We start from the raw sequence: 13,646 nt of genomic DNA on the forward strand, positions 1-13,646 counted from the left end.
TGGTTTGTTTTTTTTTTTTTTTTTTTTTTTTTTAATAATTTTTAACTATAGGTGCGACAACATTTCTGACTGGCTGGCAATCGGAGAGCAAGAGTCGAGCTGTGAACACGTCAATTTGTTTTGTGATGAAGACGGGGGAATTAATTCTTAAATCGTGTAAAGATGACTAAAAAACGTTACCCATTTACTTGAAAAAGAAAACATGTCAATGAATATATTGTTATTAATAGTAATAGAACAACAAACATAAGTTTAAATAGACGCATGTTGATTTTTTTATGACAAATTATGTTTTGTTCTGCACGCGTCATTTGCACAATCTTCGCGTCCCGTAGTTACGATCGTTTTAGGGCGTGCCCTAGCTGAAGTATAGCTTTAAGCCTTGTCTATACCAAACTATAGTCGATAAAAAATATTCTTGTAAGTACCTATCTATGATATATCTGAAATAATGATATAAGATTTAATGGCACAATTTTACAAATTTTATAGATAGAGTGTTTTTTGACTATTATCTATTATGGTTTAGTTTTCGCAGGGTTTATTTGAGTTTTGAAAATTAACCAACGCCATCTGTAAATTGTAGTCTTAGTTCAATGAAAACAAATACGTATGACTGATAAAGTTTAGTGTGCTCCATTTATGTCGGATCTTAACAGCTTACCTCCTCACTTGACCACTGATTGATACTTACCGGTATTAAATTGGAGATACCGGTATTAGTATTTTCATTCGGTATTGCAATCACTAAATATAGAAACCCTATACATGCTAAGCTAAACAACTGTTTGGTATTAGTAAAGAGGCCTCGCCACTAGAGATGGGAAAACTGGTCGATTTTGAAGACTAAGTATACTTACTACCAGTATAAAAAATACTTAGTATAGAAACTTGTTCCAAAATACTTACTAAATACTAAATAGAGCGTTTGGCGTGCGTAAAAGTTTCATACTCAACTGAAACTAAAACATGTTTTGAGCGGTCATATAACAAGCCTAAACCTGTGCGTCATCTTACCACTGTGCTGCGATACAAAATTTATGACATTCGAACGCAATAGACTAATAAATAAAAATATACTTATATTCAAGTGCTATTTCGTTCGCGCGCATTTAATGTCAATAGTGTTGAAAGTCTGCCAACTGGCGAGTGCACAGAACGGCGACTCGCGATGATGTTTTTTGGAATAAGTTTATTGGGTCACGCATACTGAGTATGGGTAGTTTCATCCGAAACTTGAGTACGCAAACTGGTGATAGTATTTCCAACTCACCTCTACTCGCCACCGATAAACAGAAAACCATTTAATATTATAAGCACTGCACTGTTATTTTTTATTGTGAAACTTTAGTGAACGTATTTCGTTATATCCTTTATTTTCGAAATGGGTTTAAAATTTGCATATAATGGGCATTCAGTATGTATCTAGACACTAGATCTGGAATAAGAAATCCAAAATAAAATAAATGGGAACAATTTCTACCTATATCATTTTGGGATGAAGACATTTTTAAAAAACGCATGATATATTGATGTGTTAAATATTTATGGGATAAAATCAATGAGCTTGGATTCACCATTCGCTATAAGGAGTTATCAGGCACTATCAATGTGAATATTTTGATTTGAGCCTGGTCTTCAAGAGGTATGTCAAACGCTTCCTAAAAGTGGTAAGGTATGCCTTGGACGACATCAGTTGAGGACAGTTTAATAAAAAGTAACGGATATCAATCAATAAAGAGGCAGAAACTGATAAATGATTTATAACGAAAGTGACAAGACGCAATGGGGTAATAGAAATTTTTCCCCATATTAAACAATAAAATATTGTTACTAGTGTTATCAATAATGTCACTGAGTGTTATCTATTTAATATTATTTGAACAGTTCTCAATGGCGTAGTTATCATCATCATCGGTCAATCCACTGGTGGATGAAGGCCTCCCCAAGCTTCTTTCAACTCTCTCTATCCTGTGTCGTTCGCTGCCACGTATTTCAACCGAACTTTACCAGTTCGTCAATCCAGCGGCTTTTAAGGCGACCCTGTGGCCGTTTCCCACCCCTTGGGTACCACTGGATGATGGCATTTGTCCAGCTGCCGTCCTTTCGGCGAGAAATGTGCCCCGCCCATCTCCATTTCAGCTGTTTGGCAACGTCTATTACATTGCGTACTCCTGTCTGCTTCCTAACCCATTCGTTTCTCTTACGGTCCTTTCGCGTGATGCCCAACATACACCTCTCCATGCCTCGCTGTGCGACTGTGTCTCGCAGCCATTCGTGAGCACGGGTAGCACACATTGGTTGAACACCCCAAGCTTAAGACATAATGGTAGGTCACTCTTGAAGATACTATTCAGACGTCCGAAAGCACTCCATCCCAGCTTTGTACTTCGAGCAATTTCATCATGCATGCTTCCATCTATGGGTACCTGCTGTCCGAGATAGACGAAGCTGCTGACTTGCTTGAGTTGGGTGCCACTAATATGGATAATCACAGGGTCCGAAAAACAGTTCCTCATCACGCGTAGTTATAATCCTAGCGAATTTAGACAATGGTCAAGTGATTCGATTTTGACACTAAAATATATAACAACATTTACAAGTAATATATATTATAATATACATTATAGTAGTAATATATACATAACAGATTAATACATATAAATCAATACACTACATTTTCACGCAGGGTTTTTAATGTGTGAGTGTCCTACAAAAATGAGCCACACATTATAGATGTGTGTTTCAACGTTCATATACACCAATATTGAATGAGCATCAGTGCATAAAACGAGAGCAGTTGTCATTACGAAAGACAAGTTTAGAATGACGTATTCTTGACACGTGTTTAAGTTTATCACATATTCTTCCACACCCGTTAGGTATTTTAGTTCCCACTAATTCTGTGTTTCTTTGTCGCAATCCTTGTACCTATATTCTGATTTTTCAAACGCATGAGATGCATAAAAAAGGTAGCTATGTGAAAAAATGGTGTTATAATATTTTTATTGTACCAATGTCATTTGCAATCAACATATTTTGGTGAAACATATAGGTGCCTAAGTAGAGTTTTTACATGATTTAACATCTCTTTTTTTATTTTCGTGTGTGTTCCAACTTTCAAATACACCAATATTGAATGATCGCCAGTGCATAAATCGAGAGCAGTTGTCAGAACGAAGGACAAGCGTATTCTTGACACGTGTTTAAATTTATGTCATATTCTTCCACACTCGAGATCGGTTGCCTGTTACTCCACACCCGTTAGGTATTTCAGCTTCCATTATTTCTCAGTTCCCTGTATGCACTATTTATATTGGATCTCCACAGCCTACCTCCATCGTTCACCACTGCTACCTCGACATTACCAATTTTGCACTTTTACCAAAACTACAGTTCCTTACTTACCTGCATATTAAAAAGTTCTCTGATGTCAAAATTGTCAGGTGCATACCTACCTATGTTACCATATTAAATTAAACAGAAAATGCAACGAAAATCTACCCACAAACACACTCCTAAACTGCGATGGTTTCAGGTACATGGTCTGCTGCACTGACAAGTATGGAGGCTCCCTACTGAAGTTTTAAAACCAAGATGTCAAGAAGAAACCAAGACCAAATAAAAAATATTCTTCTATCTATAAAATATCTAAAATGATGTATGATTGTAGTCTTAGTTTAATGAAATGAAATACGTTTGGCGAACAAAGTTTAGTATGCACTATTTATGTCGGATATTAACAGCCTACCTCCACCATTTGCCACTGGTTAATGTCTCATCAAGGTACATATTATAATATTTTGTCTATGGTTAGCAAATCAATCGGACAAAATTGTTGGCAATGTCGCTATTAAGTTTTATACATATACAAAAATTTGTTAAGATTCTGACCAGTAGGTAGGTAATAATGCAAACTAGTGTAAAATAATATTTTTGGAACCACATCCCTCAAGAGGGTTATTTTACACTCTCCCACAACAATGAACGATAAATATAAATATTGTTATTATTGCAGGGTAACCCTCTATCACCCTCGATTTTCTTTCACAGTCACCCTCTCTTGATCGTCCTATTGTCGTATAGACAGACGGTTTTTTTTAATAAACAGACATCTATCTTATAACAACCTATCTATACATATTTTTGTTTAGAAAGCATTTTACGTTTAGACGCATTGCAGGCAGAGCGAGGGTTAAATTTTGATGAAACTTATAGAATATATTCATAATTTTATTGATACTACCATTTACTCACCAAGGTTTATCTGTAGAATAAATTTATGTTCGTATGGCGGTAGTTTGTCGATGACAAATGAAAAAGAAACATTGCATAATGAAGCACACACAACATAATAGTTTGGGGGTAGGGCGACTCTCGTGGTGCAGTGCGTAAGGCTCTGGCCTTCCACCCGAGAGTTCTGGGTTCGATTCCCGGCGAGGACACATATTTATGTGATTTTCTCAAAGCCTGGGTGTTTGTGATTGTTTATTACTAACAACCATCTTGTTCGAAAAAGCAAAGACATGGTTATTAATAATTCTAAAAAAAATAGTTTGGGGGGTCCATTTCGAAAAAAAAAACCATAATAATTAATTATTTATTTTAAATGCGGCTGGAGGGGCGGAATTCACATAAAATATAAGTACCAGATCCTGTTGACTTCCGCATTTAACGCGCTTACTGTTTCCGTATACATTCGCCATACTAAGACACTTTGACTCTAGCAATACACACCTGGCCTGCATGTATAATTGAGTCTTATAGTACCTATCAAAAGTAGAACTGTCGCAAATATATCGAAATTTAACTAAGTATGCCAAATTATTCTTCTGACCATAATGTACGACTAGCAATATAATATTCGAATCAAAACCATATCTGTGTGGTATAAAATTGTGATGGAAAATAGGGCTTGGTATCAGAATTAGAACTGTTCAATACTTTCGAAACAAAAATAGAACTGTTGAATTTGAATAGAATTTCTAATTTCTAAATGTAGAAACATATTTCATGCTATTATAACACTAAAAAACCCAACAAAACGTTTTTCGTCATTATCTCGAAATTATGAATAACGCACAGTTCTATTTTTGATACTATACGACTCAATTAAAAGTGCTCCATTATGCGTTATTGCGAGCTATCGCATCCACAAGTGATTATCGAATACATGTCCCATTGACTTCCACATTTTACCCCGCCTACTACTTACAGATTCTAGTACCTTCAACCACAGAATATCGAAGTTTTACAGGTACGTTCATCATACGCAGACACTCCACACTTTGAATCTAATGATACACATACAGGTATAACTGAAGGTGTGTTGCTATCATAATTATTAGGACTGTTAGTGTCTGTTTGTGTTGTCCGCGCCGTCTAGTTTTTTACTCCAGGAGCAACGCAAAATCTTTTTATATCAATGCTCTACGGCATATGCTTACAGTCAGTGACGTCCCGTGGGGGTAGGCAGATTAAGCGTCATTTAGGGGCGGCAGTTACTCGAAGGGCGACAAATCATGGGGAATCATTAAATATAGAAATAGCTACATAAACTTAGTACTAATTAACGGAAAATAAATATCTTTCCATTAAAAAAACACCTCACTGGTTGGAAACAAAATGTATTAATTAATTAACATACAAGTTTTAACAGGACTTGTCCTTGATGCTCAGCAATGATACGTGCAGATTTTCGAATTATAGGTAGGTATATACTTACCTAATTTAAAATGTATCCAAATATTGTCAGATGTATTTTTAAATGTATCGGAAGCCGAGGACTCGCAATATTGTCTATTGAAGCAGAGATGGCATTTAAATTAGATTTAGTGGGTATATATTTTGTCAGTAATGAAGTAATGTATCTATACCTATAACACATTTATTAAATATTTTAGTCATGAAAGGATGATAAAAAATACTGTATAAAAAATGCGTGTCCGGAAACTTGTGCGTATGCAGTTCGCCGTAAAATGTTGTATCGGAAATATATGGCCGTATATTAAAGACCGTCCGACCTCTTTGGGTCGTATGTCATCGTCGGTCATCATAAGAAAACTCACGGTGAACTGTGCCACGGTGAAATTTTTTACGTATAAACAAAAATAATTACAAGATAAAAAGAACTTTTTATATATTACTATACTAAAAAATTTGTGCTTGATACTCGTAGAAATAATACTGGAATGCCATTTTGAAATATCATATTGATTTCCACAGTAACGCACGTATATATTAATAATTTAGTTACTAGGACCCCAGGCCCCTAGCAACCAATAATAGTGTCGAAATAATTTTTCATACGAAACAGAATTAACTGAAAATGAATTAAATTCTACTTAAAGATGGCTAAAAGTATTTAAAATGCATTGGCATCGTGTTCTGATATATTCTAAAAGTTTCAAATGTCTAGCTAGTCGGGAAGTTAGCTAAAAATCGATTGCAAGATTTGTAAAGGGAAAAACAACCACCGGACAAATAAGAATACGAGCTAAGAAAAACGTTGTAAAATACTGTATAATAATTACAAGATAAAAAGAACTTTTAATATACAACGTTTTTTAATTTTCTGTTGAATTATTATGCTCAATATCCTCAAACTTGTACTTGATATTAAGTAAATAAAAAACAAACAAATATAGAATACTGAAATGACCCCAGACCCCTAGCAACCAATAATAGTGTTTTACTTTTTACGGGTTTCTTCCGAAATAACTTTTCATACAAAAGAGAATCAACTGAAAATGAATTCAATTCTACTTAAAGGTGGCTAAAAGTATTAAAAGAATGCATTGGCATCGTGTTCTGATATAATTCTAAAAGTTTCAAATGTCTAGCTAGTCGGGAAGTTAGTTAAAAATCGATTGCAAGATTTGTACTGGACAAACAACCACCGGATAATCAAGAATACGAGCTAATAAAAACGTTGTAAAAAAAATAGCACAACATTTTGTCTAGGGACGTCACTGCTGGCAGCTTACGGTGAACTGTGTCTGTTTGCAATTGTTGTACAATTTATTTTTAACCGATTCAAGTCACGCTCTTTGAGAAAACTGATAAAATGTGATAAGAATAAAATTTCATTTATTTAGCTTCCTTTCTACATTGTTTCGTTTGTAGAGATAATACACAATTTATTTTGATAGTAATTATTTCACTACAAAGTATTTTTTAATGTATGCATTATCTTAATCAATTGGCAAATAATGTGTCATGTTTATATTTACAATATATTGCTTTCTGCATACAAATTTCAGTTCGGTGATAACATAATATGGATTGATAATATCTACATTGTAACTGTAATTAGGTACATTGTCACTATCATCATCCACCGAAGTCGATTTCTGGGTTTGGCTGTAAAAAGATACAATTCTCGATTGTGGAGAAATGTACGATAAACGTAATTTTCTTCAATATGTTATTTTCAATATTTACTACCTACTTACTTACTTCGACATTGTCAATACCCGGTGGTGGGGCCATGGCCTCCATATCCTGAAGCGGGCCCCCAGGCCAGGATTTTTGCCAAGCCTCTTACCTATCGCTAAGGTTAAAATCAGTGTGAAACTCTACGTCTACTAAAGTCTACACCTACAGTAACCAAATCAAATCAAATTTATTCGTTTTACGTATAATAAACGTTACAAATTACAAATTCAAAGCGTTCACGATATGACATAAAGCAAGTATTTTTAAAATAAAAATACAGAGAAATGTGACTTAATAATACAATAAGTAAAAAAATAAGAAACAAGATAAGAAAAGATATAAAATAAAGCAACAAAAATAAAAGTAGATGGAAGCACACAGGGTGAACTATCGATAGACCCTATCTTAAAAACTCATAAAACAACGTCCACCTGAATTCAGCTTCACGTAATTGGAATATATCAATATCCGAAGCGATTTCATTCAACATGGTTATTGCCCTCCCAATCACTAATGGCAGGTTAGTTCTGCACCTTGGGAGAACAAACAACGGATGCCCTCGATTCCTAAGGTAATTATCAGAGACACACAAGCCAACACCACCAAGAATGGCAGAGTTCACATTTACGCCGCGTATAAGTCGGAAAAAATATGTAGCTAAATAAAGGTCCCTTCTAAATTTTAAGCTACAGTATGTAAGCATACCTAAGAGAAAGTCAGTCGGATAGAGCCACGGATAATATCCATACAGCCGAATGTAAAGGAGTCTCAAAAATTTCTTTTGGACTCTCTTCACCATAAGGCCGTAGTTCAACTGATGCGGGGCCCAAACGATGGACCCACTCTTAAGTCTGCATCTAACGTTTTCCAAATGGTGTTCGAGGTCAAATAAAGGGTATTCAGTGTATTTTACAACGTTTTTCTTAGCTCGTATTTTTGTTTGTCCGGTGGTTGTTTATCCAGTACAAATTTTTCAATCGATTTTTAACTAACTTCCCGACTAGCTAGACATTTGAAACTTTTAGAATATATCAGAACACGACGCCAATGCATTTTTTTAATACTTTTAGCCATCTTTAAGTAGAATTGAATTCATTTTCAGTTAATTCTGTTTTGTATGAAAAGTCATTTCGACACCATTATTAGTTGCTAGGGGTCTTGAGTTTTAGCAACTAAATTATTAATATATACGTGCGATACTATGGAAATCAATATGACATGTGAAGTACAATTTTTTTTTTGATCGTTTAAGCTAGTCAAGTCAAGTTTATGTGGTTCAACAGAATTTAAAAACGTTGTATATAAAAAGTTCTTTTTATCTTGTAATTATTTAGATATTTTTTGTATTATGTAATTATGAAGTATGTAAGTATGTAATAATCACAAAATTGCGTCCCATAATCAGATATTTTTAAATGTTAATATTCGAAAAGTGAAATAGCGTGTAATTTTTTTACTAACTAACTAACTAACAGTAATGTTGTAATGTGTGTTAAATATATAATCAAGACCTTTAGGATAAGCGCATTCGATATCCACTTGTGGATGCGACAGGTAGCAATAACTCGTAGATGAGTAACCGTAATTATAACTGCAGGCAAGGTGCTCATAGCTAGACTGAAAGTGCGGAGTGTTTGGGTATGAGGTATGTACCCGGAAAAATCGGGGGACCATGGAGTAAATGCGGTAGTCAATGGCACCTGCTGGCCTAAAAAAATCAATAAATAGGTACTAAGTAGGTACCAAAGTAATAAATATTATTATGTTTTATGACTGGTAATAAGGAATACATTGTGGGTTGTGGGAGGAGAGCGTACTACGAGTATGTTTATACGTCTCTACTGTCCAACAAGAAGATTTAGGCACATTGCAAGCCAAAGGCGCTGTCGTCGACTAAATGGGTGGAGCTTGTTAGTTCACAGTTTTAACACGTAGCCAAGAAGTTCTTGTTGAATAGTACGTCTCAACCTGTGCTTGAAATGTCGCTCACAGGGTCAACATCGTATGTTCGGTTCAGTTTGGCGCCATGGTAAAACAGCGTCTCCCCAAATTTGACGCCCACTTGCGTTTCAGACACCATTGACTTCAAACACAAGTGAGTGTTCGGCACGCGCGCGTTCGCAATGATGAATGACCCAATACCACAGGAAATAAAGCCCAGTCAGGGGCGCGAAAGATGGGTCCGCATCCTCTGCGCCACGTGGCGGACACGCGTCGAAAGCCCCCGCCACGTGCGAGTTTCGGAAATCCATCGGGCTCTCGCGAGACTTATTTCATTTTTTTTTATTGTGAATCTTGCGGCACTTAATCATAAAAATATTGGGGAAGCTGGTGTAATGAGATTCGGAAAACGCATTAAAAATGAAATGTTGATGTTTCATTGTCAATGTAGTTCTGGAGCCGGTTCCGTATGATGGGACTAAGGCGTAAAACTCACTTAACGCAGCGAGTGGGGCGCTCGCGCAAAATTTCACAAGTGGCGCGTAAATCATCGAAAATACAACGTAATCAAATACGCCAGCGCACACTGGATTTGACGACGCATTGTGCCCGCCTGCCCCATGAGTCACCGTCGTGTGGCTTCTCAGCGGCACGAATTAACAAAAATACAACGTAGTCCATTCATTGAACACGGCAAGCAAAATCACGCTCCTGGAAGCGTCGTCGATAGACGGGCGAGAAGCCATTATTTAATAACAGTGAACTTATTGTTTAGTTTATAATTATTATTATCAGCGTCTCTCATAACAAAGCAATAAAAATATTATTAAATTTCTCGGGGCTTGTAATTAATATTCACGATGACATCATTCTACCAGCGAAATATCGGACACGCAAAAACTAAACAATGAGTTCACTGTTATTAAATAATGCCTTCTCGCCCGTCTATCGACGACGCTTCCAGAAGCGTGATTTTGCTTGCCGTGTTCAATGAATGGGCTACGTTGTATTTTCGTTAATTCGTGCCGCTGAGAAGCCACACAACGGTGACTCGTGGGGCAGGCGGGCACAATGCGTCGTCAAATAAAGTGTGCGCTGGCGTATTTGATTACGTTGTATTTTCGATGATTTACGCGCTACTTGTGAAATTTTGCGCGAGTGCCCCACTCGCTGCGTTAAGTGGGTTTTACGCCTTATGCCCGTGCTCCATTGGCACGCATGTCAGACGATTTACGACGGAGCACCCCAAATCCGCGAATTTTAAGTCCGCATACAAGGTTCGTTTCAGTGATGTTGGATTTCAAACATATTTGATATTTTACTCTCCGAGTTGTCATAATTCGTCGGTCAATAACATAAATTCGTTTTGACTTTAATACGTACAATTCGGACCTAACAAAAACCTGTAATGCTGCAATTACAATATGATCACGTCACGTACTGTCACATACTGGTACGGCGACAATGCCATTTTGGCATTCCGCAGAATCACTATCTCTACAAATTGAAATGATGGAGAGTGCCAACTCTAATGTATTAGTATTTTGAATTATTATTCATTATGCTTGCTAATTTAAATTAATTTTAACAGTTTCTACGTGTGCGTACGTTGAAATTACTTGCAATATTGCATCCATAGATAGAACAGAACCCAACCTCCAGACCATAGATAATAGACAATATTCTTATCGAAAATACATAGTGCCAACCACTAAAAACAAAAAACACTTGAGTAGATAATGTGTAGGAATATAGAAAATGATAAAAACAAAACGTTCATTGAGTCATGCGGGTGTCGATGTAGCGCGGTCCGCATGAGGTGACCTCATTGTTGATCTGGTGATTTCGGCAGCTTTTGGTAATTGACAGTGCTCGTTTAATTAAAGGTTCAAAATGTGCTACGGGATGGGAGCATCAGTCTGATAACATTTTAAATACCAATAAAAACGACATTACAAACATTTTCCCGTAGCGGCAGATTACTGTGACAGCACATACCGTGATCATAATATCATCATCATCATCAGTCTGAATCTATCCACTGCTGGACGAAGACCTCTTCAAGCTGCTTCCACTTCTCTCGGTCCTGTGCGTTGCGTTGCCACGTACTTCCGCAGAACATTTTATCATTTCATCGATCCAGCGGCTTCTGGGTCTACCTTGCGGATGTTTTGTACCTCTTGGATACCACTGGATGACTAAATTTGTCCTACGATTGTCTCTTCTTCGAGCTATGTGTCCAGCCCATCTCCATTAATTGAGGCTTTTAATGAACTCTATCACATCGAAAACCCTTCTCTGCTTCCCTATCCACCCATTCCTCTTTTTGTCCTTTCGCCTTATGCCCAGCCTGCACTTCTCCATACCGCGTTGTGCTACTCTAAGTTTCTGTATCTCTCTTTTACTTAGGGTCCATGTTTCACACGCATAGGATGTGATTATGGGAAGCACACACTGGTTGAACACTTTACGCTTTTAGGCAAAGTGGAATGTCACTTTTGATGACATAATATATTTGAACCTTGATAATTATTGTTGTATACATTTGTATTGATTAATTTGTTAATAATTTATATATTGGAATATGAAAGATTTTATTTCAATTGAGTTACCACTTGGTTACTCACTGCTGTAGTCAATATAATGTCTACTAATGTTTTTACGATGTTTATATTAGGTCGTATTCTTATTTGTCCAGTGGTTGTTTGTCCGGTACAAATCTTGCAATCGATTTTTAACTAACATCCCGACTAGCTAGACATTTGAAACTTTTAGAATATTATATCATAACACGATGCCAATGCATTTTTTAATACTTTTAGCCATTGTTAAGTAGAATTAAATTCATTTGCAGTTAATTCTGTCTTGTATGAAAAGTTATTTCGGAAGAAATCCGTAATCCAATCCACTATTATTGGTTGCTAGGAAATTATTAATATATACGTACGTTACTATGGAAATCAATATGAGTGTCAAAATGATATTTCAGTATTATTTCTATCAAGTACATTTTTTGATCGTTTAAGCTGGTCAAGTCAAGTTTGTATGATTCAACAGAAAATTTAAAAACTTTTATCTTATAATTATTTTTCAATAAGATTTTATATATTTATCTGAGGTGTTTTCAAGTTATGTATGTTCAATATATGGAATGTTACATTCTCATAATCTTATAAATTATTCGTTGAATAAAAGAAATGGTTTATTACAAATAATATAGGTGAAATAAATATACGTACCTACTTCTTCTTCTTCGTCAGGACCTCATGACTGAGGATCGTGACCTGGATAATTTGGTTATCTAATAGACTTGTTAACGTGTTGGCTCTCCCATCTCGGCAAGGCCGAAGGCCTGCATAAGTGGACGACCCGTAGCACACATTATATTGATGGAACCATCTGGGCCTGGGGCATCCTTTGTTTTTTTTTTGATATTCTTGCTAGGAAATTATTAATATATACGTGCGTTACTATGGAAATCAATGAGTGTCAAAATGACATTTCAGTATTATTTCTATCAAATATTTTTTTTCTGATCGTTTAAGCTAGTCAAGTCAAGTTTATATGATTCAACAGAAAATTTAAAAACTAGTATATAAAAAGTTCTTTTTTTCTTGTAATTATTTAATATTATTACATTGTATGTAAAATGTACCCACCTTTATGCAGTAGAAACGTCAATAATATAGCAATCGACTTGGCAAGCCGATAATGCAACTATGTCTTGCTTGCAATAACAGATGTATTTCGCGAATATTCGTTTTTTTCTAATTAGAATGGACCACAAGACGAGGTGGCCGAGTGGTTAAGGCGTTGGACTGCTAATCCAATGTGCTCTGCACGCGTGGGTCCGAATCCCATCCTCGTCGACACGTGTATTTTTTGCTGCATATTTTTTGGCTGCTCAATTAAAACACTCATACTTACAGATGAAGTCGTAATATTTAAGTGTTCGTAAGTTTTATAATTTGTATAGTGACGTGATAAGGGTTAGAACACACTGGTCTAAAACAACACAGGACTCTAAATCCACTATCATTTAAATCTGATATCTTGTCACTCTATTAGCTTTGAAGCAAGTGGATATTAGAAGATTTGATAGACAGGTAGGTACCTACTGGAAGTTTTCAATCAAGACTTTCGTCTGACTGTTCAAATTATTATTGGACTTTTCAAGTATCATAAATTTAGCCAGTAGCGTCCTGAAGTACTGACTGTCTCTGTGCCCCCTCCCAAATCAAAATTACTAACGTACTTGCAAAAATAAC

The 13,646-nt window shown here is 36.0% G+C and overlaps 1 non-coding gene across 1 annotated transcript; it reads left to right on the forward strand.

Annotated features, from left to right (window-relative positions):
- Nucleotides 1-13,165: 13,165 nt before the first annotated feature.
- On the forward strand, nt 13,166-13,247 carry TRNAS-GCU (transfer RNA serine (anticodon GCU)). The gene has a single exon. It is a non-coding gene; the product is annotated as a tRNA-Ser (tRNA).
- The last annotated feature ends 399 nt before the right edge of the window (nt 13,248-13,646 follow it).

The sequence above is a fragment of the Rhyacophila brunnea genome, unplaced genomic scaffold (genome assembly GCF_057557595.1).
Source record: "Rhyacophila brunnea isolate RB1 unplaced genomic scaffold, BYU_Rbru_1.0 scaffold_24, whole genome shotgun sequence".
Taxonomy (NCBI): Eukaryota; Metazoa; Arthropoda; class Insecta; order Trichoptera; family Rhyacophilidae; genus Rhyacophila; species Rhyacophila brunnea.